Source organism: Colletes gigas, unplaced genomic scaffold (genome assembly GCF_013123115.1).
Source record: "Colletes gigas isolate AHSC1104 unplaced genomic scaffold, ASM1312311v1 Colletes_gigas_Sc00019, whole genome shotgun sequence".
Classification (NCBI taxonomy): Eukaryota; Metazoa; Arthropoda; class Insecta; order Hymenoptera; family Colletidae; genus Colletes; species Colletes gigas.
Genome location: NW_025106648.1, coordinates 473,232 through 500,713, shown reverse-complemented (window position 1 = coordinate 500,713; position 27,482 = coordinate 473,232).

The window sequence follows — 27,482 nt, the reverse complement described above, 5'->3', positions numbered from 1 at the left end:
AGTCATTACTGTGATGGAAATCGCAGATCGTTTCAGTAGAAAGTCCCAGAGTCTGTTTTGCCAATTTGCCAAAATGACAGGGGGGCATAAAAAAGATCACAAACATTCGGATTATCAGTTACGCTTTGGAGTCGCGAAATTTCGCGTCCGCCATTTTTCGGTCGAAAGGGCGCACAGTGACAGCGTAACGGAAACGAATAAAGCACGGCTAATGCAGAGGGTTATGGGTATCCATCAACGCGAAAACCGGGTTACGGAAGCCCACGCTTCCGAGGAAAACTTTTTTTTTTTATTTGCAAATCAATTTAACTGGCAGCAACAGAGCGATCCCTTAATGGACCGTTATCTTCCATTAACTCCCCGTTGGTTTTTGCTGTAATGACCGCCGCGTCGATTCTCGAATTCGATGGAATTTTACGATCGGTTTCTCGCGTCGCTCGCCGCGTCGATTTTTACGACTCGATTCCCGCGGCATCGCGCGATCCGTGCCTCGATCGTCCGCCATAGAACGCGGTTAAATCATTTAAACAATACAAAACGGCGATTCTTCGTCCAAAACATCATTGAAAATTTGTAAAATTCTCCTTTTCGATCTAGGAACGATTCTAATTTCCACAAAACTCATTCAAAAATAGAAACTTTTGAACAATCGAACACACTGCATACAACGTTATGTAATATTAGAAAAATAGAATGAAAAGACAAACGAATGTAATATGCATTAATTCGAAAGATTGGAGTATGATTGGTTCTGTTATTAAGCGTCGTTCATTCAATTTTGGAGGGTCCAGGAAAGCGGATTGAGACGTAAAATTATAACGTGATGGTTAAGAAAGGACGAACCAAAGATTTGGCTTCGAACTGACAGGCGAGTTTTACTAATTAGATCCCGCGGTAACGGAATTGCGATCGTTTCGGTAAAACTGGCCGCCGGTTCGACGACCCGGAAGTCGAAGACACGTCGCGAAAATTGGCCCCGACGGGTCGACGGGGAATGGCAAAAATAAATCGGAAGAGTTAATGTCATTAATACGACGTATTTACGTTGCGACGGAGCGATCGATGCCCGCCGATGGAAATACCGCGCGCGTGAATCATCTCGTGTGTTTGTACCCAGGAATACGGGTTCATAATTGAAGTGCATCCGCTCGACGGGGAAAGAGTCGTTGCCAACGAACAAAAAGAGCGGGGGAAGGGGGATGTAACGAGTGGGAGACAGAAACCGGGAGGAACAGGGTTAGGGTGGACGAGAAAGGGAGGTTTGAGGAAACAGTGGTCCAAACGGAAGAGAAATCGAAGGGAAGAAACGATCGAAGGTCTAAAAGAAACAAAATGGGAATAGCACTTCAAATCATGCAGTGAGTTCTGTTACAAATTTTATATAGAAAATATTATGAAATGATAAGAAAAATAATTTTTTAAATTATTTATAGATTTATGTGAATTTGTAAGGGTAGATATTTTTGTGATTTTATTTTTACTCTGATTGTCTTATATTCTATTAATAATTTCCACATCGATTTTGAATATAGTAGAGGAGATATTACTTACAATTAGTAATTTTTCTGATTAATTTTGGTTTTTATTTTTGGGGAGAAACGATAGAGCAAAATATTAAAAGAAAGCAAATAGGAGTAACAGTTGAAATTATGTAGCGAGTTCTGCTACAAATTTTATATAGTGAAATATTGTAAACTCATAAGAAAAATAATTTTCTAAATTATTTATAGATTTACATAAATGTGTAAGGGTAGATATTTTTGTAATTTTATTTTTACTTAAAATTTTGTATATTCTATTAATTATTTTCACATACACTTTGAATATAGTAAAAGAGATATTACTTAGTAATTTTTCTAATTTATTTTGGTCTTTATTTTTGTACTGAAACGATGGAGCAAAAGCTTAAGAGGAAGAAAATGGGAATAACAGTTATAACTCCGCAATCTGTGAAAGATTTTTGATTTTTTCGCGATACCCAAGTACCCGTAAGAAGAAAAGGGAGTGACAAGAATCGTTCAAAAATTGATAGACGAGGGAAAAACGCGTGTAGCGGTGCAGCAGCGCGGAAGACAGGAAGCGCGCCAGCAGAAGCAACAAGAAAAATCAAAATGGCGAGGCGTCGCCGCGAGCTATGAGCATAGAATAGTAGTCCAGAGGTGAAGAAGGAACAGCGTACAGAGAACAAGAAGTAAGAAATAGCCAGAGGTGTCTGAACAAGGTAAATAAGTGAGAAAATTATAGCGAGACCGTCAAGAGTCCTTTCAGCTTTGATAATGGTGAAAGAACGGTTTTCTTATTGTTTGCATCTTTATGTTATACTTTGCTCAAAAACGTTTTACAAGGTTATTTTAGAAACTATTAAAATCATTTATGGACGTTGAAAGAAAAGAAATTTATTTATCACAAAATTTCATTATTTTAATACTGACCAACGTTTCGTGTGAAATGAAATGAAGTTTGCAGGTGAGTTTCTTGGATTTTGCAGAAAAGTTTAATGATCGCTTGGATATTTTTATTCCCCATTTTTGACCGCGTTTCGAAATAAGTTTCTTCCTCACGTTTTGTCCGTTTTTACTATTTTCTTCTACTTTTCTGTTCTTTTCCCCCTTTTATCGTGCTCTCCATGCATAGACACTATTTTTGCATTTTTGCCTTAACCTCCCGTTGCGATGCTTCCGTTCTTCCTTCTTTTATCTTTGTTTCAATATTGATTAATCGTTATACAGGGTATTCGGCTACCCCTGGGAAAAATTTTAATGGGAGATTCTGGAGGCCAAAATAAGACGAAAATCGAGAATAGCAATTTGTTAATTGAAGCCTCGTTAAAAGATTATTAATCTTTAAAGTTGCGCCTGTAGAACAACTGCGTGCAAGCTGCGTGTTGCCTCACAGACGGAACTTTAAACGTTAATAACTTTTTAACGAAGCCTCAATCAACAAATTGGTATTCTTGATTTTCGTCTTATTTTGGTCTCTAGAATATCCTACTAAAATTTTTCCCAGGGTTGGCCAAACACCCTGCATATAGGCTAATGTAAGATTCAATATTCTACCAGAAAACGACCATCACAGCGCGATCCAAACATAGTACAATGTTGAAACTGTACGAATTAAGAATATTCTCATGCAAATTAACGTTTCCAAAACTCCTCTTACTCAACAAAAAGATCTCAAAGAATTTTTCTTAGACTTACTTTAAAAGATACTAAAACAGTCACGTAAACGAATGCAAATAAGTTGAGTTAAGCTTCGTCGGAGTCGCGCTCCTATCCACATAAATTATACAAGACACGCTTAAGCACATCGCTGGTTAATACTTCTTGCACTTTCGGCCGCAGTTACTCCGCTTCCCCCGGTACCAAAAGGGTCGTTTCGTTCGTCGAATAAGTAAAATACGCAGGAAAAATGCGGGAAAGAGAACTGGGGAAACGGAAAGGCGCAAGATAAAGTATGGAGAAGCAAAGAGACCGCAAGAATTCCAAGCGGCGGATAAAAACACAAATGCAAAACGCGAGTGGAGAGGAGGAACGGGACGATGGGGTAAAAAAAAATATATATATATAGGAAACATGGAATAAAAGGGAAAAGTAGACAAGAGGGCAGATGAGAGGGAACGCGGCTCAATTGATTTTCCTGTCAGGAGTAATATCGAGAGAGCGTGTGTGCTGTACGCCGCCCTTTCTATTATCGAGAGTTACGGAGTACCTCGGTCGGATACGTAGTTCGATGGGTAACGCGATAACTCTCGCGATCGGCGTTCGTGTTCCATAATATCACGTAAAACGCGTGCTCCCATCCGCCCCGCGATATTTTCGCGAGCAGATGGGATTAAACGCGTGCATTTTACCGAGAGGGGGAGGGGTGGGGGGGGGAGGGGGATGGTCGCCGTGGGGGATGAAGAGAAGCGCGACTTTTAAATTTCTCAGTATCGCGTGCAACCGGCGCGCCGGATACTCGCTGTTTATATGCGCGCGCCGGGAAATTAACGAGACTCCGTGGCCGCCTCGAAAATCGACCTCTCGATGCTCGAAAATATCGTAGCTCGCGGCGACGCGGCGGGATTAACGCTCACGAGCTACGCTATTTAGCATACACCGTCGATTTTCGCCATTTTTATTAAGCAATCAGCTACGCTCGAAAAGCAACGACCGGTTGAAGACGAAGTAACGGGTCATGGTTCCGGGTAGAATTTTTTTAGTGGAAGTTTTAGGAATATTAAAAACGAGACGACTCTTGTAATTATGACAGAAACACTGTATTTGCCGATGTGAAATTGTAAGTCCAGCGATACTGTTTTTAACATGTTGATATACAGGGTGTTCGACCAACCTTGGGGAAAATTTTAGTGGGAGATTCTAGAAGCCAAAATAAGATGAAAATCAAGAATATTAATCGCTTGATTGAGACTTCGTTAAGTTATTAAACAATTAAATTAAAAAATTTCAAATCACTCTGGAAAAATTATTTTCGGTTGCGGGGGTCAACTACAATCATTTTTGGTCGATAGACATACCCTCGAAATCCTAACCATTTTCGAGAAAAAAATTCCTAACCGAAAATACAATGTCTGACCAGTCATTGACTCATTCCCCTGAAATTTCATGTGTATTTTTAAAGCGTTATAACTTTTGAACGGATTGGAGGATTTTAATGTTTCAAACGGCAAACAACGCGTATTTTAGTCAAGAATGTGTAGAAATTCTAACAATATTGAAAAAGTTGTTCCTTGACCCCGTAAAGTGAGAAAACCCCCATAAAAATGGTCCAATTTTCAAACAGCCATAACTCCTACAATAGTGAATATATTTCAATGAAACTTTTTTCTGGAGTAGAGCTCATGGGTAGCTACAAAAAAGTATTAAACAACTTTTCTACGAGGCGTCAAATAAAATTACTAAAAATGAAAAACGAATTTTTAAGTCCTAAATTTTTCGGCCAAATTGAAAATTTTCAAATCGTTCTGGAAAAATTATTTTCGGTTATAGGAGACAATTACCATCATTTTTGGTCAACAGAGATACCCCCGAAATCCTCCGCACTTTCGAGAAAAAAATTCAGGAAGGAGGACAAATTTTTCGACAAAATTAAAAAATTTTGAATCATTCTAAAAAAATTATTTTTATATGCAGGGGTCAATCACAATCATTTTTGGTCAACACACATACACCCGAAATCCTACGGACTTCCGAGAGAAAAATTCAGCAAATAGTGAAATTTTTCGACAAAATTAAAGAATTTCGAATCATTTTAAAAAAATTATTTTTATATGCGGGGGTCAATTACAATCATTTTTGGTGAATACAAACACCCCCGAATTCCTACACATTTTCGAGAGAAAAATTCGAGTAGGTAGACAAATTTGTCGAAAAAATTAAAAAATTTCGTATCGTTCTGGAAAAATTACTTTTGGTTGAGGGGGTCAATTACAATCATATTTGGTGAATACACATACCCCCGAAATCCTGCGTACAATTATATTCAACAGTATCGATGCAATAATACGAACCTATATCCTAATTAAAAATCTATTCTTAAGCCAACTTTGAGCAGGCTTTTAATGAAAATGTATGCAATTAACGTCCGTAAATCTATCTTTAAATTCAGAATAAGCGAATGTTTGATGGGGTGAGTATCTAAAAAATTAATATAGTTTCTCTTCAATAATAATCCAGAATAAAAAGTACCATTTACCATTTGTATTTTAACTCGCTACAATATTCGAGGCGGGTTCTTTCTGATAATAATGATACGTACCGTGGATATTACCTTGCATCATTAGAAAGTGCAGTTAACTCAATTTTCGAACTCGTTCGCCGAGGGTTGTTTTAATTACGGACAACCCAGTTTGCGAAGAAAACTATATGTCGGACGATAATAAACCTTAACCAGAACACAGGAAGCTCTCCCCATTTCACGTAAATTGACACCAAATTCTTTAACTTGTACACCAAACAAATAAAATTTTATCAATGAACATAATCAGATGCGCAAATCGAACCAAATTTATCAGACTTAAAAAATAAAAATTGGCCAAAACATTGAATCAATGATTCATTGAAATCCATTGAAATCTATCCGGAAGGTTCAAAACATTTGAAAAGGTTTCTAGCAAATCCAGGACAAAACGCAATAATATTGCTCTTTGTACCGAATCAATTAATACTACCAAATCGTGAACTAACTACGAGACCATACAAAAGCCTTTATTCACACTCATCGAAATCCCACCCCCTCCCCCCCTGCACGGATTTGCTTCGAATTTTGCACATTCGTAAATCGTAAATAGGGATTAATGGAAAATGGAAAAATGGTTCCCTCGTAAATTAACGCGTCGATCACCACCAATGGTCATCGATGGAACTTACAACGTGTTGCAATATTGTTTTTAATTAACAAAATAACACGTTCGACGATCGAGCGTTTCTATATATTTCACGCTATAATTCGAACGTGTTAAAGCGATCGTAAATTGGTTATAAGCTATTATGCGTACGCTCGACGAAAGGGAAAGGCAGCCATACATAAAATATAAGCAGAGCCTGCTTGCCTGCTTGATACGCGGATAAAATATAACTCGATGTATGTTTAAGTGTTATTCTGTTTCCACCTACGAGGTCGCCATGACGAATCAAACGCCAGTTTACGACTTCGGTTTTCGAGCGATTTCGGGGGCCGCGAGCGAGAAACGAATCCACGATAACGCTGGAGCGGAGTGGGAGTAGACGAAAAAGAAAAGAAACGAGACGGATGGAATCGAGCCGGGTACGTAGACAGAAATTTAATCGTCCGAGGCCGAGATAAATTTAATAAATCGCGTTAATGTCACGCCATTTGAAAGATGAAAACGGCTCGCGGCCCGGATAGAGTCTGCGTGTCTATTAAATCTATAATTGCGGTCTGCTCCGTGAAAATGAATATTTTACGAGCACGTGGGAAGCCCCTACCCGTCTATTAAACCGCTCGTCGCTGGGCGGCTCAAGTGCCATTTTCGACGGTGACGTTTTCGGAATGTATATCTACTATTTCAACGACAAAAGTGAAATATTGTTGGTAAAAAAAAATATTTCCAGCAGAACATCACAAAGTTAACAATCAACGAAAGATAGATTTTCTTAAAGAAACAACAATATAACATTTCTCCCTTCTCCAAAAAAGTATAAATTAGATATTAACCCCTTAACGAAGAACGATCAATTTTCTTTATTGGATTTGTTTCTAAACTATACAAAAATGCTAAGATAATAAAAATTTTGTTAACTACAATGTTGTATTATAATTTGAAGAAAAAGAAATATTGTCATCCCTTGAACCGTTAGATCAAAGAAATATCGTTTTCCAAAGCAGTCAGACTCTGGCATGAGCGTTAAGGGGTTAAGGTGTACAATGTTTTGATCATTAAAAATTGTGGTGTTTGAAATTTTGCAAAAGGATTGGAAAAAATTGGAAACTTCGTTAAGGAAAAAGAAGTTAACCTTTCACACCTCGAATCGTAGAAAGAAACTGGCATCAAATTATCTACTGGGAACCGAGTAAAATTCGTTTGAAGTGTTTTTCTTGCCGTCGAAGGTAAATGAGGTTTTCTACCTTGCATAATAAGAGATGAAAGTATACGAGATCGAAACTCATCAGCCTCTGAAACTCTTCATCAACGTCTCCCTGTTACAGGTACGTAGCATGAATTTCTGAGTCCATTAGAATCCTGTTTGCGCGTCCACGGCAACACATATGAAATGCCAATTCACGCGATACGAGGCACGACCAAACTCTATTCTCGTCGAAACGTGCCACCGACGTTCTATTGTGGCTATCCAGCGAGGGCTCTTCGGTCGAAATTGCCATAGCAAATGCCAAGATACGCAATGGAGGTCTCTTTCCAGAAAGGGGATAGCTGCTTCGTTAGGGGATGGCTGAATCAGTGGCCCAGTAACTTCGAAATTCAGTGACAAATTTCACTGTTGTACGACATCGAGAGAAAATATACGATAATTATTTAATTTTCGAGTTACGACTGTTCTCGCGTTGTGAAAATTAACTTGTCTCACTGATTTCTATGAGAACTTGGACGAACAATGCTGCAAGTATCTACGCGACTGAAGAACATTCTTCGTTCAACTTTGGAATGGTTGTTGACAAACTCTCGTTCGTTCGTCGTGTTTCATTTTTCCCAGATTGCAATTTTTATTTAACAAATAACGACTCAGGAGTTATTATTCTGAAAAGAAATTCGTGCAAGTATGGCCTAACCCAGAAGTAACTTTGAAATTCAGGAACAAATGATTTTCTGAGTAACTGTATACATGTGTTTGACTATTGTACGACATCGAGAGAATGTATAGACGTGATAATTATTTAATCTTATTTTAGAATTACGACTGTTCTCGCGTTGAGAAAATTAACTTGTCTCACTGATTTCTGTTGCAACCTGGACGAACAATGCTGCAAGTATCTACGCGACTGAAGAACATTCTTGGTTCAACTTTGGAATGGTTGTTGACAAACTCTCGTTCGTTTATTGTGTTTCATTTTTCCCAGATTGCAATTTTAATTTAACAAATAACGACTCAGGAGTTATTATTCTGAAAAGAAATTCGTGCAAGTATGGCCTAACCCAGAAGTAACTTTGAAATTCAGGAACAAATGATTTTCTGAGTAACTGTATACATGTGTTTGACTATTGTACGACATCGAGAGAAAATATACGATAATTATTTAATTTTCGAGTTACGACTGTTCTCGCGTTGAGTAAATTAACTTCTCTCACTGATTTCTGTTGCAACCTGGACGAACAATGCTGCAAGTATCTACGCGACTGAAGAACATTCTTCGTTCAACTTTGGAATGGTTGTTGACAAACTCTCGTTCGTTCGTCGTGTTTCATTTTTCCCAGATTGCAATTTTTATTTAACAAATAACGACTCAGGAGTTATTATTCTGAAAAGAAATTCGTGCAAGTATGGCCTAACCCAGAAGTAACTTTGAAATTCAGGAACAAATGATTTTCTGAGTAACTGTATACATGTGTTTGACTATTGTACGACATCGAGAGAAAATATACGATAATTATTTAATTTTCGAGTTACGACTGTTCTCGCGTTGAGTAAATTAACTTGTCTCAATGATTTCTGTTGCAACCTGGACGAACAATGCTGCAAGTATCTACGCGACTGAAGAACATTCTTGGTTCAACTTTGGAATGGTTGTTGACAAACTCTCGTTCGTTCGTCGTGTTTCATTTTTCCCAGATTGCAATTTTTATTTAACAAATAACGACTCAGGAGTTATTATTCTGAAAAGAAATTCGTGCAAGTATGGCCTAACCCAGAAGTAACTTTGAAATTCAGGAACAAATGATTTTCTGAGTAACTGTATACATGTGTTTGACTATTGTACGACATCGGGAGAAAGTATAGAAGTGATAATTATTTAATCCTATTTTAGAATTACGACTGTTCTCGCGTTGAGAAAATTAACTTGTCTCACTGATTTCTATGAGAACTTGGACGAACAATGCTGCAAGTATCTACGCGACTGAAGAACATTCTTGGTTCAACTTTGGAATGGTTGTTGACAAACTCTCGTTCGTTCGTCGTGTTTCATTTTTCCCAGATTGCAATTTTTATTTAACAAATAACGACTCAGGAGTTATTATTCTGAAAAGAAATTCGTGCAAGTATGGCCTAACCCAGAAGTAACTTTGAAATTCAGGAACAAATGATTTTCTGAGTAACTGTATACATGTGTTTGACTATTGTACGACATCGGGAGAAAGTATAGAAGTGATAATTATTTAATCCTATTTTAGAATTACGACTGTTCTCGCGTTGAGAAAATTAACTTGTCTCACTGATTTCTATGAGAACTTGGACGAACAATGCTGCAAGTATCTACGCGACTGAAGAACATTCTTGGTTCAACTTTGGAATGGTTGTTGACAAACTCTCGTTCGTTCGTCGTGTTTCATTTTTCCCAGATTGCAATTTTTATTTAACAAATAACGACTCAGGAGTTATTATTCTAAAAAGAAATTCGTGCAAGTATGGCCTAACCCAGAAGTAACTTTGAAATTCAGGAACAAATGATTTTCTGAGTAACTGTATACATGTGTTTGACTATTGTACGACATCGAGAGAAAGTATAGAAGTGATAATTATTTAATCCTATTTTAGAATTACGACTGTTCTCGCGTTGAGAAAATTAACTTGTCTCACTGATTTCTATGAGAACTTGGACGAACAATGCTGCAAGTATCTACGCGACTGAAGAACATTCTTGGTTCAACTTTGGAATGGTTGTTGACAAACTCTCGTTCGTTCGTCGTGTTTCATTTTTCCCAGATTGCAATTTTTATTTAACAAATAACGACTCAGGAGTTATTATTCTAAAAAGAAATTCGTGCAAGTATGGCCTAACCCAGAAGTAACTTTGAAATTCAGGAACAAATGATTTTCTGAGTAACTGTATACATGTGTTTGACTATTGTACGACATCGAGAGAAAGTATAGAAGTGATAATTATTTAATCCTATTTTAGAATTACGACTGTTCTCGCGTTGAGAAAATTAACTTGTCTCACTGATTTCTATGAGAACTTGGACGAACAATGCTGCAAGCATCTACGCAACTTGGCTGAACATTCTTGGTTCTACTTTGGAATGCGAAATAGTCACGTTCACTAACGAGTAGAAAGATATATTAATACAATTTAAACGCTGATGTTATTAGAACAAGGCATTGTATAAATAATAATACAATTGTATAAATAATACAAATTGAGATTTATTCTCAACGTTTCTTCCATTGATGTTGACAAGCTCTCGTTCGTTTAACGTGAAATTTCATTTTCCCTAGATTGCAATTTTTATGGAACAAATAATGACTCGGGAGTTATTATTCTGAAAAGAAATTGGTGCATGTATGGTCCACGGTAAATGGAAAAATTCAATTCGAAGCAGCTAAATGTATGAAATACCTGATTTGGAAAAAGAATCATTCTTTTCGATTATTTTCCAATTCGTATTATCAATAATATTTTAATTAAAATTTAGATACTATCTTCGTAACATACAATCGTAATAAATATTTTTAGCCCCTGCAATACACCCTTATAACAACTAAAATTTAATTTTGTGCATTAAATACAGGCACTCACGAATGACTTTGAATTTCTTTTCAATTTTGTACAACAATAGAAATCCATTTCTGCCCCGAAACTCACAAATAAATTTTGTTAAATTCCAATCTAGCCATTTTGAGAGAGTAATAATCTCTTCTCCAACCATTCATACACATTCGATCGTACCAAATAAGATATGTTAACGCTCGTACAGCCAGCGAAATACGCGGAATCGTTTCAAAATGGCGGAAAACCGGAAACGTTGCGTTGACTTTCCGTTCCTCGGTTGCGTCCAGCGTCCGCGTGCTGCCTTCGTTACGGTTTCCCTGTGTTTTTCCAGCGTTAAATCTCCGATAACGTATAACAGAATCGGAGACGCGTTTCCCAGGTCCGAACCGGATGAAATATAAATATGGAAAAACGGATACGCGGACGATCCCTCGCGAGCGTTGTCGCGACTGTTAATTTTTTAACGCGTGCAACTTCCTGCGTAACCAAAACATTAAACGTGCAATATAACGAGAATATAACAAGAATTTTAATAACACACTAAATTAGAAACTAAAAACGGTGACGTCTACGTGAGAAGACGGATCAATAATCTCTGCTGATTCTTATTTTTTAATTTGTATGATTTTAGCAAAATGAAGTTGACATTGCAGAAATACTGTTCTTATTGAGTACTTTGTTAGGTGTAGTTTTTATGGACACCACTCCGTTACTGTCGTCAAGCCGTGAACGAATTTTGGTCCACCGTGAGTCGGTGAAAAATGGCCGCGCGGGACCATTTCGCGTCGATGTGCAAGATCACTGGCCACCTTGGCCTCGAAAACGCTATACTAGGCGAACAGGTGCGGCGTGAATCATGTTCTGAGAAATAAGGCTGAGAGATTAGAACCCTCAACGATTGACGACGTACTAGGAAACGTCGTGATAAGGGGAGCGAAAAAATGTACTCCTGTTAAGGGCAAGTTGGCGCCCCAAACTTTCGTACTCTCGAAAAGAAGGAGAAATATTACCATTATTATTATTATTGAGTGTGTGAGGGCACGTGCGTTGTATAAAATAGAGTAACATCGCTCAAAATAGACGAACTTGAAACCTGAACCTTTTGATCAACACAAAATCGAAGAATTTTTTCTGTTTTCGAGCAAATAGTCTGGAGCTGAATTTTTAATCAAGGAGTTGATTTTATTTTGTAAGTACAGAGAGTCCTTTTAAAAAATTTGAGAGATTTATAGTTTACTTGACTCGTTCAATTTCAGTTGCCATATGTATTGTGTCTGAAACTACGAATTTGTTTTTACAATTCTTCACTTTGTTTACTCGTTTATTCCGAATATTATCCATCCAAAGCATCGAAGTTATTAATTTTCACTTTCTACGATATAAATCCTTCGATCGACCGAAAGAGCATTTTTCTTCAGATATTAACGAGCAATGGAATTATTTTCGTGTTTATTACCAACGCGAAGCAAGGATGGTAACGAAATTATGCGAGGTACTGCGGACTGCGGAGGGAAAACCGCACAAATGGCAAAAAATCCGACAAAAAGTTTCACGTTCTTTCGAAAAACGCTACAAATTGGAAAAAGGAATACCTACGAACGTCGGGAAGACTTTTTACGACATTTTATTGAAATTGGAAAGAGGAAGACCTATAATTGCTGAAACATTCCTGATTGGAAATTTCATCAACAAGTCTGTACTTTCCAGTTGGAGCCAGTTTCGATGCTGTAACGTTTGCTATGAGACGTTGGAAGCCATACTTGGAAAAACTTTGAAGTGGAAACTACAACTTAATAAACTGCAATAATCGTGTAAATAAAAATTGGAGAATATTTACGGATTTTTATAAAATAATTTATATACTGTTCTAGCCAATCTGTTAAGTATCACTCTGTTTTAATATTAATACTTCGAACTATTAAGAGAAGCCTGAAACGTAGAAACGATATTACTTTGGAAAATCGAAATAAGATGATTGTGACTTAATGCAATTTTACCAAAGTCATAGAATTTAATTTGCAAATTTCGTGTTAACTTAATAGACGTTCACAGGTCTGTAGAATTCTCATTGACACTGATTTATTCGATCTGCTATAGAGATCAGTTTATATTAGTTTAATATGAAATATATTACACACAAATTCCAAGTAAAATATTCGTTCGTTATTCGATATTTTTACCAACGTAAGAACATTACTCCTCTTTTTCGTACGAAGTAGCTCTTATTCCAGATACCGACTGTCAAGAGTAAAACTCTCGAGTGGACACCAGGCATAAGAATGACCCTCGTTGACCTAGTCGCGTCTGGCATTTAGCTGTCTGAAATCCCAGTTACGACTTCCAGCAGTGAAAAAATTTAATGGCTACGAGGTTTTAAGTACTCCAGAACGTTCAGTTTAGGGAGCAACGCAAGCTAGATGATGCTAATCCATCGATCTTACGACAATTTTACCTATAAACTTTCGACTCGAATTTCGAGTCTCCTTTGGTCCCGTATGAGACGCTCGGAAAACAAAATATTAATAAGGACGCGTTCACTTTGCGGAATAATTTTTCCACGGTATCGAAGAAGATTCGTACCGAAGGAAACTCGCGGGAGAAGAGAGTTCTGGCCTGATTCGGTTCGGAAGATAATCCCGGTTCTTCCGCGCGAGGCAAATGATGGAAGCAATTCGGTCTCGTTTGCCGCCATCTGGTTTCCGTTCGACGTGGACGGTTCTACCCGTAAGCGCGTCGGAATACTTGGTCGAAATTAAATGGACCCATTTAAGGAGAAACGTACCTGCATTTCCCCGGGTTGCGTCTACGCGGCCCAAGGACCTTTGTATTACCGGTCGTAGCTCGGCTTTATTGATATAGCCAATTTCATTTTCTTCATAAAAGCGTTCTGGCATCGAACGTCTGTACAATGTTACTGCGATTGCTCGCGACCAGACCTACAACGGGACGACGAGGGGGGGTAGGGAACAACGATCGAGTGATTTCCGCCCGTTGAGGAAGTGAGAAATTGTTTCGAGAATGGGCGAAGTACTTTTTGTAATCGGCTGCGAACTTCCTTGGCGACTGGCTTCTTTATAGGTGCGAGCATTAGAAGTGACGACGGAATAAGTTCGGTATCGCCGCGTCTGCTACGCCATAGCCGCTCGTTCCCGGAATGGCCAATAGGTGGCCGAGTTTCAACGACATTCGTGGCAAATTTTATTCCCGAATAACGAATAAAAGCTATGGATTCCTTCGTAAACTACCCTTTTACCCCCGTTTTGCTTCGATGTACGTTTATAAAATACTAAACAGCTATATAATCTTATTTCTAGACCTCGTATTTTAAATACACCCGCCATTAACTGGCAGGTTAATTAAAAATATTTTAGGTTATGTTTGATACAGTTTAGAGATGATACAAAAGGCTTCTTTATTATGCACGGATGTTTGAACGATGAAACAAAAAGAGAAATGTGATAATTTGCAAAACAATGTAGACTTAAATCAACAATCGAATGTAAGACACTAGTATTTCGAATTTCTGAGAAATGTATCGTAAAAATAAACGTCCATACTTTATATTGTTCGCGTTTCAACAAATATAACAGCAATATAATCTTATTTCTATACCTCGTGGTTTAAATACATCCGCCATTAACGAAGAAAAATATTTTAGGTTACGTTCGATACAGTTTCCGAACCATTTTCGATGCAAAAGGTTTCTTTATTATGCATGTGTTTAAACAATGAAACACAAAGAGAAATGCAACTTTTATGCCGCAAAAATAAGCGTAAACAATGTATGCTTAACGCTGAAGTCAACAATTAAATATAAAACACTAGTATTTCGAATTTGTAAGAAGTGTATCATAAAAATAAAGACCCATATTTTACATTGTTCGCGTTTCAACATATATAACAGCAATATTATCTTATTTCTAGACCTCTTGTTTTAAATACACGCGCCATAAACGAAGAAAAATATTTTAGGTTATGTTCGATACAGTTCATATATAATGCAAAAGGCTTCTTTATTATACACGGTTCTTTGAACGATGAAACAAATAGAAAAATGAAACTTTTATATCACAAAAATAAGCATAAACAATATATGCTTAACGCTGAAGTGAACAATTAAATATAAAATACTAGTATTTCGAATTTGTAAGAAATGTATCGTAAAAATAAAAACCCATATTTTATATTCGCGTTTCAACAAGTTTGAAACTTTTATCAAAAATCCTAGGTCTAAAATTTTATTGAGAAATGAAAAATGGAGTTTGATCCGTAATGGCGGTGTTAACTCGTACCGTAGGAAAATAATGGCGATCGAGCAAAAGGTACTTGGTTGTAACGTTGTGTGCGTTCGGCGAGTTACGATTGGATAACGAGAGGAAGAAGCATTTCTCATTGAAATTTAAACGAGAACGCGATCCTTTAAAGACGTTCAAGTGCGTGCTTTATTTGCAAAGTTTATCGCGCGTTTCGTCGCGCTATTAAAACAGGAGAACGAAAAGCTGCTACGGCAATTACCGGCGTCTTAGGAAATTATCTGCCTCGCGAGAACTGATTGCGTTACAAGACGACCGTGTAACCCGGCCGGCGCGGGGTGCAAGCTGCAAAACAGAATAGCTAATTTTACGAGGTAATCGTCGCGTTGGAACGAGTTAAGTTGCGAGCAAGTTTCCGCGAAGCGAACGGATATAAAACTCGGCCGTTTCGCGCGCCAATAAATCATATTATTTTAACGGAGTTCCGCGCGCGGAGACGTAGATGGATGGACGATTCGTCTCCAAAGAGCGTGAAAATAGAAGAATTTTTATTAATTTTCTAAAAGTCTTTTTGGGGAACATTTTTGAGTGGAACGAAACAACGTGTGACGCCGGATTTGTATAGTACGGATTCGTGAAACGTGGACTTGTATAGTACGGTCTCACGTAACATAGACTCGGAGTACTAAAATAGCTATAACGTGAATAAAGCACACAAGTATGCATGTCACGTATTTTCATTGGTTTTTGATATGATGTTGCGACCTATTTGGAAAATAGGTGGATGACTGTAGGGTCCGTAACTAAATTTATATACACAGTAACGACGTTTCCTTTATTTTATAACTGAATAATAAATGTGTTTTATAACGCAATAACGCATAAAATACAAATTTACTCGCAGACCCCACAGCTACCCAACGTTCATGCGTCCCTAAAGTCACATCCCGGGTAAAATTAGGGTTAAGGGTGGAAGATATCGATTCTTTTTGAGCGTTTTCTCGGCACTCGTAACTTCAAAAGTACACGTCTCACGCAGCGAGTCGAAGTTCGAAGGACAGGCGAGAAAATTAATGTTGGGACAGAACAAATAAGTTCCTATCGAATTAACGTATCTCAAAAACTAATGCATCGATCGACTTAAAATTTTGGTTATTTTGATTCGAAAGAAAAATGCACAAATGTACAGTCATAAGTGGTGCAACATTATTCGGGAAGGTGAAAAGAACCATGAGTTTACACTCAATTAATAATTCATTTCTTAATATCTTCGGGTTTCTATCGATCAGGACAATATTGTGTATTTTTTTCCAACAAAAAAGAATTCCAAATATCGCTAACTTTTTCTGTTTAGAAAAATTCCAAAGCTCGTTTTGTATTTTGCGCGGAATCGTTCCCGTTCGATTTTCATCGAGGAAGAGCTGCCTCAATTTCGTCATCCAGCAACCCCATTATTTTTTATATTACCGTCAATAAGGGGTGAAACTACGGGAGAGGCGACCTTCTTTCCCGAGCGAGCTTCTAAACCGACGATAAGACGCCGATAGGTGGAACATAATTTTCCTAGGTAAAATAAGGTGCGAATCGAGGTGACGAGAGCAATAAGAAAACGAGGGAGATTGATGCACACGGCCCTCCAGCCACCGTCACCTGGGACGCGATCGCGAGGCGCTTCTTTGAACGTTACGCGCGGAAAATCGCTGCTGCCCTCCCACGCTTTTCCAGCCGGTGAAAATGCTCAGCCTCTTCGGGGACGCATTATTTTCGTTCAAACGGACGCAAACTGAACGTGGTATCGATTCGTGACGTCTGTCAATCTTATTTCATTTTTATTTGACTCGTGAATTCACTGAATTCCTATTGAAAGGGACTATCATTGTAGGTGTTTCAAAAAGGGTGATTCTATTTAAAAAAATGAAGGTAATCTTGATTTCTTTAAAAACAAAATGACATAGAAACAAAAATATTTTTGACATTGTGGGAGCCCCATTATATCATTTAATTTTGTCTTCGAGACATTTGACGTATCTTTGAAAACAACAAAGATATTTTAGGTGCAAATGTTAGATGACTCACCCTGTATAGAAATGGTAACTTCTTGACATAATTATATGGTCATCTCTAAGTTTGAAATCTTCATGTTATAGAATAACATTAGTATAAAGTAGTGATTCTTAATTTTAACACAGTTTTTGAATGGTTGTTATCTGTAAAAGTCAAATACAGTTTCATTTAATAATTTGTAAAGAATAACAGTAATGATATTAAAATTTCACACGTACAAAGTCTATCAAAGATATTAAAATGATTAATAGACCAATTCTTTTTATCTCCATACATAATAAACTTAATTAAAGAGTCCATTCTAACTGGAAAATTTAAATTCGTAAAGACGGAAGAACTCTTTTACTACCCAATAAAAGGATATACAAATTTCCTCGTTTAGTTGTCTAATAACGGAACGTTTACGTATCGTCAGGACGGGTAATCGAAATTTTTGCTTGTTTACCGTGAAGTTGCCAGCTTACACAACCACCGTGCACGCCTCGTAAAAACCATACGTGACGAAGATTTAATAACTCGACAAATGTTTGCTCTGCAACAGTCGATGCCCCATCACGAACCACCAAATCCGTTCCGTATCGTTTCGAAGTTTTCCCAACGTGACAAGAAAACTAGAAAACAGCGAGCAAATAAAACGACAAACAACGTCGAGCAGAAAATCCGCGGGGGAAAGTAATAAATCCGCCAGCAGCGCGCTCGAGCCCAGGAAGATCGCCGATGCCTCCTCGACTCCAGGAATCCCATTTTACGAGATTTCAAGGTCATCGACACTTCTTCATATTACACCACACGACGAATATAACATTCAAATTACTCTAATTATCCAAATAATCATCGTCTAAAAATCATTATATATTATTATTTTATTTTATTCATTCAATAAACGGGGAGATACATTAATGTACAAGGAAATGGAACATGATGGTCAAAATTAAGTCTCAAAGCAACGTAAGAACAAAATGTTAAAAATGTTTAGATACACAGTTTTTAGGAATGAGTCAAGAAAGGTCCAAGGTGGTACAATAAGGGTTAGTTACGAAGTAACATACGATAGAGAGGTAGACAAAGAAAATTAATTCCAACTACCAAGATGGTACAATAAGGGTTGGTATTATGTAATAAAGTGGCGTTATTAAGCAACATACGATAGAGAGACAGACAAAAAAATTAATTCCAACCACAAGACTGTATAGCAGTTGATAAGTCGTTAATCTCGCCACAGTAATTCTAGCTATAATTATCATTGATCACATAAATCCCCATAGGTTTCTCCGGCTGGATGGGCCGTCGAGTCTGTTCCGCGTCGTTTCGAGTCTACCGCGACGTGACGTGAAAACAAGAAACCAGCGATCGTGTAAAAAGGCAAACAGCATCGGGCAGAAAATCCGCAGAGAAATTAATAAATCCACGCGGCGCGATGCAGTGGAGTCGAACGCGGAAGATCATCGTTGCTCCCACGGCGCGAGGAGGAACGGCTGCGGCCACGCGGAAACCAGAAGGCGGCACCGGCGATATAAATCGATCGATCGATCGATCCACCCGTACGACGTATGAATCCCTCTGTCTGGTATCTCGTGGAAACGATTTCCGGGACGCGACCAGGAAGCGGGCGCCGCGACGCGGGATACCAAAGAGAAGAGAGAACAACCCGTAGCGACCGTGGATCCGCAGGAGTTTTGTCGCCGCTGATACGATCATGTCGCGTTTCTGTCCCCGTGAATTCCGCGCGATGCATCAAGTTAAATTGCAAATATCGAACGGGAACGAGTGAAAAATAAATCAACCGTCTCCGAGACTCTGGTCGCGCCTCGTTGCGTATATCGCTTCCGGTAAAACTGCGGGGATGCACGACACGCACACTCCCCACCCATCGACTTTTTAATCGTTTCAATTTTAGAATATACATTCTAGAAATTGGAGAGAGCTGCAATTATATTTAAGAAGAAAGTAAATTCGTATCTTTCGATGTTTTTTTGCTTAGAAAATGCAGTATGTGCTTGGACTTCTATCTAAAGTGCATCTTTATTTAGATAAGGCTTGGATGATTTTTGTCACGTGAACGTGTTAGAGAATAAACTTTCTTGGTAGGATACTACTTTATTTATATTTGAAACTTTTTTTAAAATTTTGACAGGATCTAGCCCTATGGAACTAGAAAATTAAGTCTCAAGTTGAGATGTTGAAGAAAATAAATTTGGATTTGTGAATTTTAGCAGGGTTACAATAATAAGTACTAAAATGTTTATTTATATAGTCTACAATGGCCTAAAATCGAAATTTTAGTCTTGCAGAATATTATTTTTTGATGTAACAGTGAACGTGTGAGAAGTGTTAAACTGCGGATGTTTATGCATTTATGGGAAATTTTAATTCTCAACAAATTACAGAACGCACTTAATATGAAGAAGTATAAGAAATACTTAACCCTTAAATGGACTATTGCAAGTTTAATATATATTAATGTAATCATTTGAAAATTTATCTAATCAACCATTAGTTATAATAGTTCATTAGTATGTAATTCTCCATTGTTTTTTAAATACTTTAAAAAAAAGTTGATTTCCATTTACCAATTTGATAACAATCAACATTAAGTAAAATAATCCACTTGAGATTGAGAGTCCACTTAAGGGTTCAAATAACATACGAATTATTATATTTAGGAGATGAGACAACCCTCTACAACTCTCCCATTTCATTAATTCTATTAATGCAAATATAAATTTACATAAAGCTCTACAATCTACCACTGCTCCAATCTAATACAGTTAATTCTTAACTTCTGATCGAAGAAATTACAAAACACAATTTACAAACCCCACAGTAAACCCCAAATCCTCAAATTCAAACACGAATTATTTAAAAGAAAAAAAAAACTATACAATAGAATTTAAAGTCGATTGTTCGATCAGTCATTGAGAGCCCTATTTTTCTTTTTTTAAACCACAAGGGGGGATTCTTTCGCGCGTGGCACCCTTCAGCGATCCCGCGGATGAAACGACAACGCAGGGAGGATTTATCGATCCGATGTAATGTAACCCCCGGGCTTCTGAAATGAATTACTCGAGTCCGATCGGCGGACGACATTGAACGAGGAATGACCCCTGATTGGATGATATCATTAATTTGAATGAGACGCGAATGGACGCTGGATCGTTCATCGCAATGCATGTCTGCCCCTGCGATAGATTAATATCGTAAGGGATAGATGGAGTACGTCTGATGCGACAATGAATAGAACTTGATGTTAATGGTGTGTTATACGGATGCAGGGCATCGCAACGAAGCGATCTATTCACGCAATAAAGCCAGAGACTACACAAAAAAACTTTCTTTCCATAACCAGAACGTGATCGAAAGTTTTAACCCCTTTACCTGCGATTTAAGTCCGAACAATTATTCATACGTATATTTAATTTTATTTAAATTTGTTTGTACAAGGAATGACTACAAAAAAGAATACACTTGTTTTATGAATACCTCACGAACGTAAAAATTTGTTGATTTTAATATATAGAAGCCTCATGATTGTGAAACTTGGACACCAAAAGCTTATAAATCGAACTCGTCATTGTATAGCAAGGGGTTAAAATGTATTATTTAACGCCAGAACTACCTACAATTATAGTGTATTTATTAGTACCAAAGAAATTAAAACTATAGATACTCGAAGAAATATGTAATGCAATGGAAATAAATGTTTATTCCTTCTCTCATAGAAAACCACGATTTTGCAAAAATCCAGTCGAATAAATTCGTAACAATTTTTAGTAGAAACTATGAAACATTTTTACCAGTTCGATAGTTCTGCTGTTTTCAGCAAGAAACGCGAATAGGGTAAAGTGGACGAGCTTGTAATTTTTTTCCACGTCGCGTGAAAAAGGCGGGAATAACGATGAATATCCGGTTTCCGTTCGGCGACGAAACGCGCTACGTATCTCGAATTAAATTACGAACAACGGAACGCGAACGAGCGGGTCCGCGTGTTTTCCAGCGGCGAAAAAGGAAAAGCGTCGCGGTATTGATCATATCGACGGATCGACAGGACGGGAAACGCTCTGGCTTTCGTTGCCCCGACGATATCTCCTGGACCGGCGAGCAACGCTGAGAGTAATCCAGCGACCGTGGAAAATTTCATTCCCGCGTACGCGAAAACGCCGCGGCGAACAACAACTCGCGATAACGGGGAAAGTAATTTCGACGTTATTGGTTTAATTTCTCCCACCTGCGGGCGATTCTTCGAAATTCCGTTTATCCGGCCGGCGATCAAACAACCGTCGACAGGGCGCATCGGGAATGACACTGTTCGCGAAAAATTGTCGACGTCCCGATACACGGTGAGCTATTTCCGGTAACACCTGCGCGAGCGATCCGCTGAAAATGGCAGCAGGATCGACCAGTACCTTCGTTTTTCTCTTACAGCCGTTCGAGATCGCTCGATGGATCGACGAGGTCGATTGATATTGCATAAAAAATACCATTATTAATACAGGTTTTGCAACTCACTTCATCAGGGTTCAAAAGAAAAGATACTTGCATCTTCGATTATAAAACTCTAATATTAATTTTCTCGAATACCAGGGGGCAAGTTTGAAATTAAACATGCTACTGTGTTCGATGATTGAACCTCTATCGTTGGAATAGTTGCTCGAATGTTTCTAGGTTTTTTAAGGACATAATAATTTGGAGGTTACTATATTTATCTATTTAGATTCTTAAGTTAGTACTTGTTAATTGTGAAATTTATCCCAGACCTAACTCAGACCTAACCCAGACCTAATTTGGAGGTTATTGTATTTATCTATTTAGATTCTTAATTTATTACTTGTTAAACGTGATATTTATCCCAGACCTAACTCAGACCTAACCCAGACCTAATTTGGAGGTTATTGTATTTATCTATTTAGATTCTTAATTTATTACTTGTTACATATGAAATATATCCCAGACCTAACCCAGACCTAACCCAAACCTAAATCCATACTTTGGAGGCCATTATATTTATCCATATAGATTCTTAATTTATTACTTGTTAAATGTGAAATATATCAGAAAAAATTATTATTCTGATAAATGGAGGAGAAGAACGCGAATGAAAAGTAAATATTAAATGTAAACTATATCCCATACCTAAACTCATAATTTGGAGGTCACTGTATTTATCTATTTATTACTTGTTAAATGTGAAATATATCAGAAAAAAGAGAGAAACGAATGGAAAGTAACTGATCCTCGGATCCAAGAAGATCCACCGACGCGATGTGTATTTGTTTTGCGAAGATCCCTATTTATAGTAAAATAGGTCGAGTTCCTCAGTTTCCATTTCAATTCAAACTATCAGTGGCGTTGATTCGACAATATTTACGAGGGTAACCATCAGTTATTCACCGACACCCTTCCATATAGCCGGTGGATGAGGCAACAGAGATCGGTTTGCGCGGTGAAAGCGAATCGATCGATCGACCCATCGCTCGAAAGGTTAGGGGATTGCCTTCAGGTGCGTGCCCACTAGTTGCGTATCCCCGAATCGTTCTGTATCGTCATTGTGTATCATCGTTGCACGCGTATCCCTCTCGAAACGACCTGTCGCGGGAAATAGGGTCACGCGACTACAATTAGTTCACCTTTTCGATTACCAACAGTCTCGTACATCTGCATGCGAAAGTAAAAGGAAATCTCCTCATTGATGGGTGTCACAAATGTATAAAAACAGAGATATATCAATTTATTAACTGATCTAAACTTTCAATTATTCAAAAACCCGTATGCAAGCGATTTCGAATTTTCCTTACGTTTGGTAGGTTTAGTTCTAGTTCAGGAAAGATTACTAACATTATGTTTTTTGACCACATTCACAGACCAGTCCTCGATACCTCTTTAAAATTTCTAAACAATCCAGAAGTGTGTTTGTACACGAAAACACAAAAAGTGATTCGAATGAATAATGATTCTTAAAATGAACACGTGATTCGTAAGTTGAACACTTCTATCTCTCACAACTGGAGGCTGCTGGTGTCGAATTTCGCCTCCACTGCACGAAAGATGAACGCACTGATAATGTGTCACTCAATACTGTATCACGTCATCCTTTGATTCCACGACGAGAAACCGACAATCGACTGATCTAGTCCATTGCATTTAATTACGTTTTAATGGACAACGATGCAACGCTTGCTTGTTCTCCGATATGCATCTGCGACACGATATGCGGATCGGATAGCCAACAAAGTCTGTTACGTATCTTTGTATCTACTTCGAGCTACGCGACGAAGCGACGTTTTCCTTTGTTGGATGATACGCAACGACGATACGATATGGTGATATGCAACGGCGATACGATACTGGAATACGTAACTAGTGGATTCGCGCCTTGAAATACTTGCCACTGTGCAAACGAGAATACAGTAACGATTCTTAAAATGAACATCGTTATACCCGCCCAAATCGGGGTTGACGTGTTCATTTTTCGTACAGCCAAGGTGAATTTCGATAGGAAATTCGAGGGATAGGAACGTTCAATTTACGAATCACGTCTAGGGCGGAATCATTTTAAGAATCATTATTGCTGAAGGTACGAAGTCGGTATATTCTTTCTAGTATCGTCGACGTCGATTCTGTTCTGTTGTTCACCGCGCCTGGTTGATCCAGCCCCGTTTTCTATGTATTTCGCTGGAGAGGGGGGCTGAAAAACTATAGTCGAAGAAAGTTTGCGATTTATGTCTAGCGGCAGAGTCAATGGGCCGTAGAGGATCTGATAAGTTCTCAACATTTGCAGGACGAGGACCGGTTCCGGCGGGGATGCAGTTTCCTTTTGCAAAAGATAAATTAAAAATTAGAGAGGAGCCCCCGGATAAATAGGTCTCGGTTCTTGGCTCCTCTTAGCCGTGGAAAATTTCTGGAAGATCGATGAATAGCTCTATGACGACTTATATTTCATTTGTACTGCTAATTCGTCACAATTTTCTAAAATTACCAGTGTTAACCCTTAACTGTCCAACTTTTACTTATCAGGTTGATTATTTATTATTACAAATTCACTATCTGATTAGTAGACTGCGGATCTTTATGTAAATTCATGCTTTTATTAACAGAATTAATGAAATGGGAACTTTGTAGAGGGTTGTCTCAACTCTTAAATATTATATAATAATTTGTGTCTGACTTTAATTATTTCTTATATTTTTTTGAAATTTAAAATTTTCCTTAAATGCATAATCATACAAAACAAAAATCTTTTTGATTTGTTTGATTTAGTCCACCTTGAGAGCTGCAATCACCTACGCCAGTGTTCAAACACATATTTACTGTGGACGTAATAAAAACAATATCGATAAAAATTATTGAAAAATTAATTTTGTACCCCCAAAGGATAGTTAAGTAAATTGCAAAAATAAATTATAGCGTTAGATGAATCATATAGTTAAAATTAATAAAGATGGTTAAATTTTGCAACGTACCCCTTTAATAAACTGGAATAAAATTTCCAACGACACAAATATGGAAGAACGCCGGATAAAATCTTCCGTAAGATCCCCTTATCTACCCAGTAGCATCTTCGTTCGCGCGTATCGTATATTATCCTTCGCTCCGAGCCGGATCTTTCTAAACAGTTAACTGCGCTCTCTTGAGAAATCCGAAAAAAAAAAGGAGTTTCGAAAGGAACGAGATCCCGTGCCCCGGAGGAACGGGGTAACCTTAAACAGAAAGAGGAGGACAGGCGCGAGTATCGCCACCGTGGGTACGATCAAGAGTCGTTTCCGTTCTGGGAATTCGACGCTGGGTATCTGAACTTCGAATCGCGAATATCGAATAGGGAAGATCGTCGGGCACCGCGACGCTCGCTAGAGAAAAGGGCGAGCGTCTGCCGGGGAAACGAGAGAAACGGGGGTGTAGGAGGATTCGAGAGCGGAGCAGGGGGTAGAAAAATTGCGGTGGCTGAGGTGGCGAGGGAGGAGGGGGCTGCATCGTGATGTTTGCTTCAAGAGGGAAAAGACGCTCGGGGGTGCCCCAAGGCTGATCGCGACAGGGTGTACGGAGGAACTCGTACGTGTGTACGTACACGGAAACGGAACATATAAACGACATATATACACGCATATAGATTTCTATATAAGTACATACATGTGTATATATGACAAAACGGGATGACCGTACACACTAGGATCGCGAGAATTCGCGGGAGAGAGAGGCAATCCACCAGAAGACAGAGACGGTGGTTGGGAAGTGAGAGAACGAGAAAGGGGGAGAAAGAGCGATGGTGGGAAGGGGTGGGAAGGGGGGAACGGAGGAAATATCAGCGAGATAGGTACAAATACGGCGCTATATATGACAGTTTGATGTATAGTTGAATTTTTATGCCGGCGAGAGATGTTATTGCCGCGTCACAGGATGAATCTCTGATATGTCGGGAGCGGCAGCGAGGAAAGTTGGCAGCGAAATCGATATCGCATGATTTATGCCTAGATTGAGTTTTTCCGTTCTTTCTCTGGCGCTCTGACGCCTCTCTCTTTCTCTGTTTTTTATTTTTTTCCCGCCCAAACCGCCACCCTCGAAACGTCTGTTACTCTCTCTCTCGTTCTCTCTTCGCGCGTTCTTCCCTGTGTCCCTCCGCGTTCCCTCTTTGTCGGCGCAGACGTCACCCCCTACGACAGAACCTAATTCGAGCCGGGATTGCGCGTCAGAATCGACTGCGTCGATTGGGATGCTTGTTTCTCTGTTCGATGTTTCCCGATTCCCGTCGTTCCGATCAAATTTCCGCGCGAAAATCATCCCGCGCTTCGAAAGGACCGGGGCTCCGAGCGAACTCGTAGGCCGACGTGTGTTTGTTCTCTTTTTTTTCCACCCCCCACCCTACGCCTCTTTCGATTCGACGGGCAAATTAGAAGTATCGAGATTGCGGCCGAAATTCCCTGCGACGAGAAAGAATTTCTGACGGTCCTTTGTCGACCGTGTCGAGCAACTTTCTCCATTTTAGAAGTTCTGATTGTTTTGTTATCTCATTGGGTTAAATTCGATACCATGGTATCTGATTTTTAGAGGAATTTTATCGTTTTTTGGTAATACTTGCACTCGAATGGTACAGTAATGATTCTTAAAATGAACTCCAGACATGAATGATACAGTAATGATTCTTAAAATGTACTCCAGACGTGAATGATACAATAATGATTCTTAAAATGTACTCCAGACGTGAATGATACAGTAATGATTCTTAAAATGAACTCCAGACGTGAATGATACAGTAATGATTTTTAAAATGATTCGAATGATACAGTAATGATTCTTAAAATGAACTCCAAACGTGATTCGTAAATTGAACATTTTTACTCGCGGCCCTATTCCTTGTGGTGTCGAATTTCGCCTCCGCTGTACGAAAGATGAACGTGAAAACCTCGGAGCGATGTTCATTTTAAGAATAATTACCGTATGTGGGTGGTCCTGTTTCGTTGTTTCGAGTCATTATAGATTTTCCTATTCTGATCGTATAATAATTGCTGAAACTTCTGATTCCTGACTTTAAGTACGAAGAATTCAATACATAAAGCAAACTTTGAAAGCGTTTTTCTCGAAACTAGTAATTAACATGAAATTTTGAAGTCGATAAATTAATTTACAAGGCCATTCAGATGATCACTATTTCCTTGTATATTTGTGCATACATAGATCCCAAATACACGAAGCTACGAAACGATTTATGAACGAATCGAACGATCAAAGAATTGTATCGTTTCCAGACGCCCAATCTGCTTGCTTTTCTCTTCAGCCCATTGTAAGTTGCCTTTTTTTACTAACTCTTCAAAATTTATGTCGACAAATGCCCCCAGAATTATGTAAAACCTCTCGAAAGTAAGACGCCCTGGAAACGCTCACGTCGTGCCAATTCCATGAAAGGAAATTTATATTTAACTTGGCTGCGAGTCGTAAGGTGCTACCGATATACTCGATAAAAAGAAATTTATATTCAGCCTCGCCACGAGTCCTAAATTTCCGCGATCAGAAACCGTATCCTTGAAAATACGTCTGACAAATATTCTTCTTTCG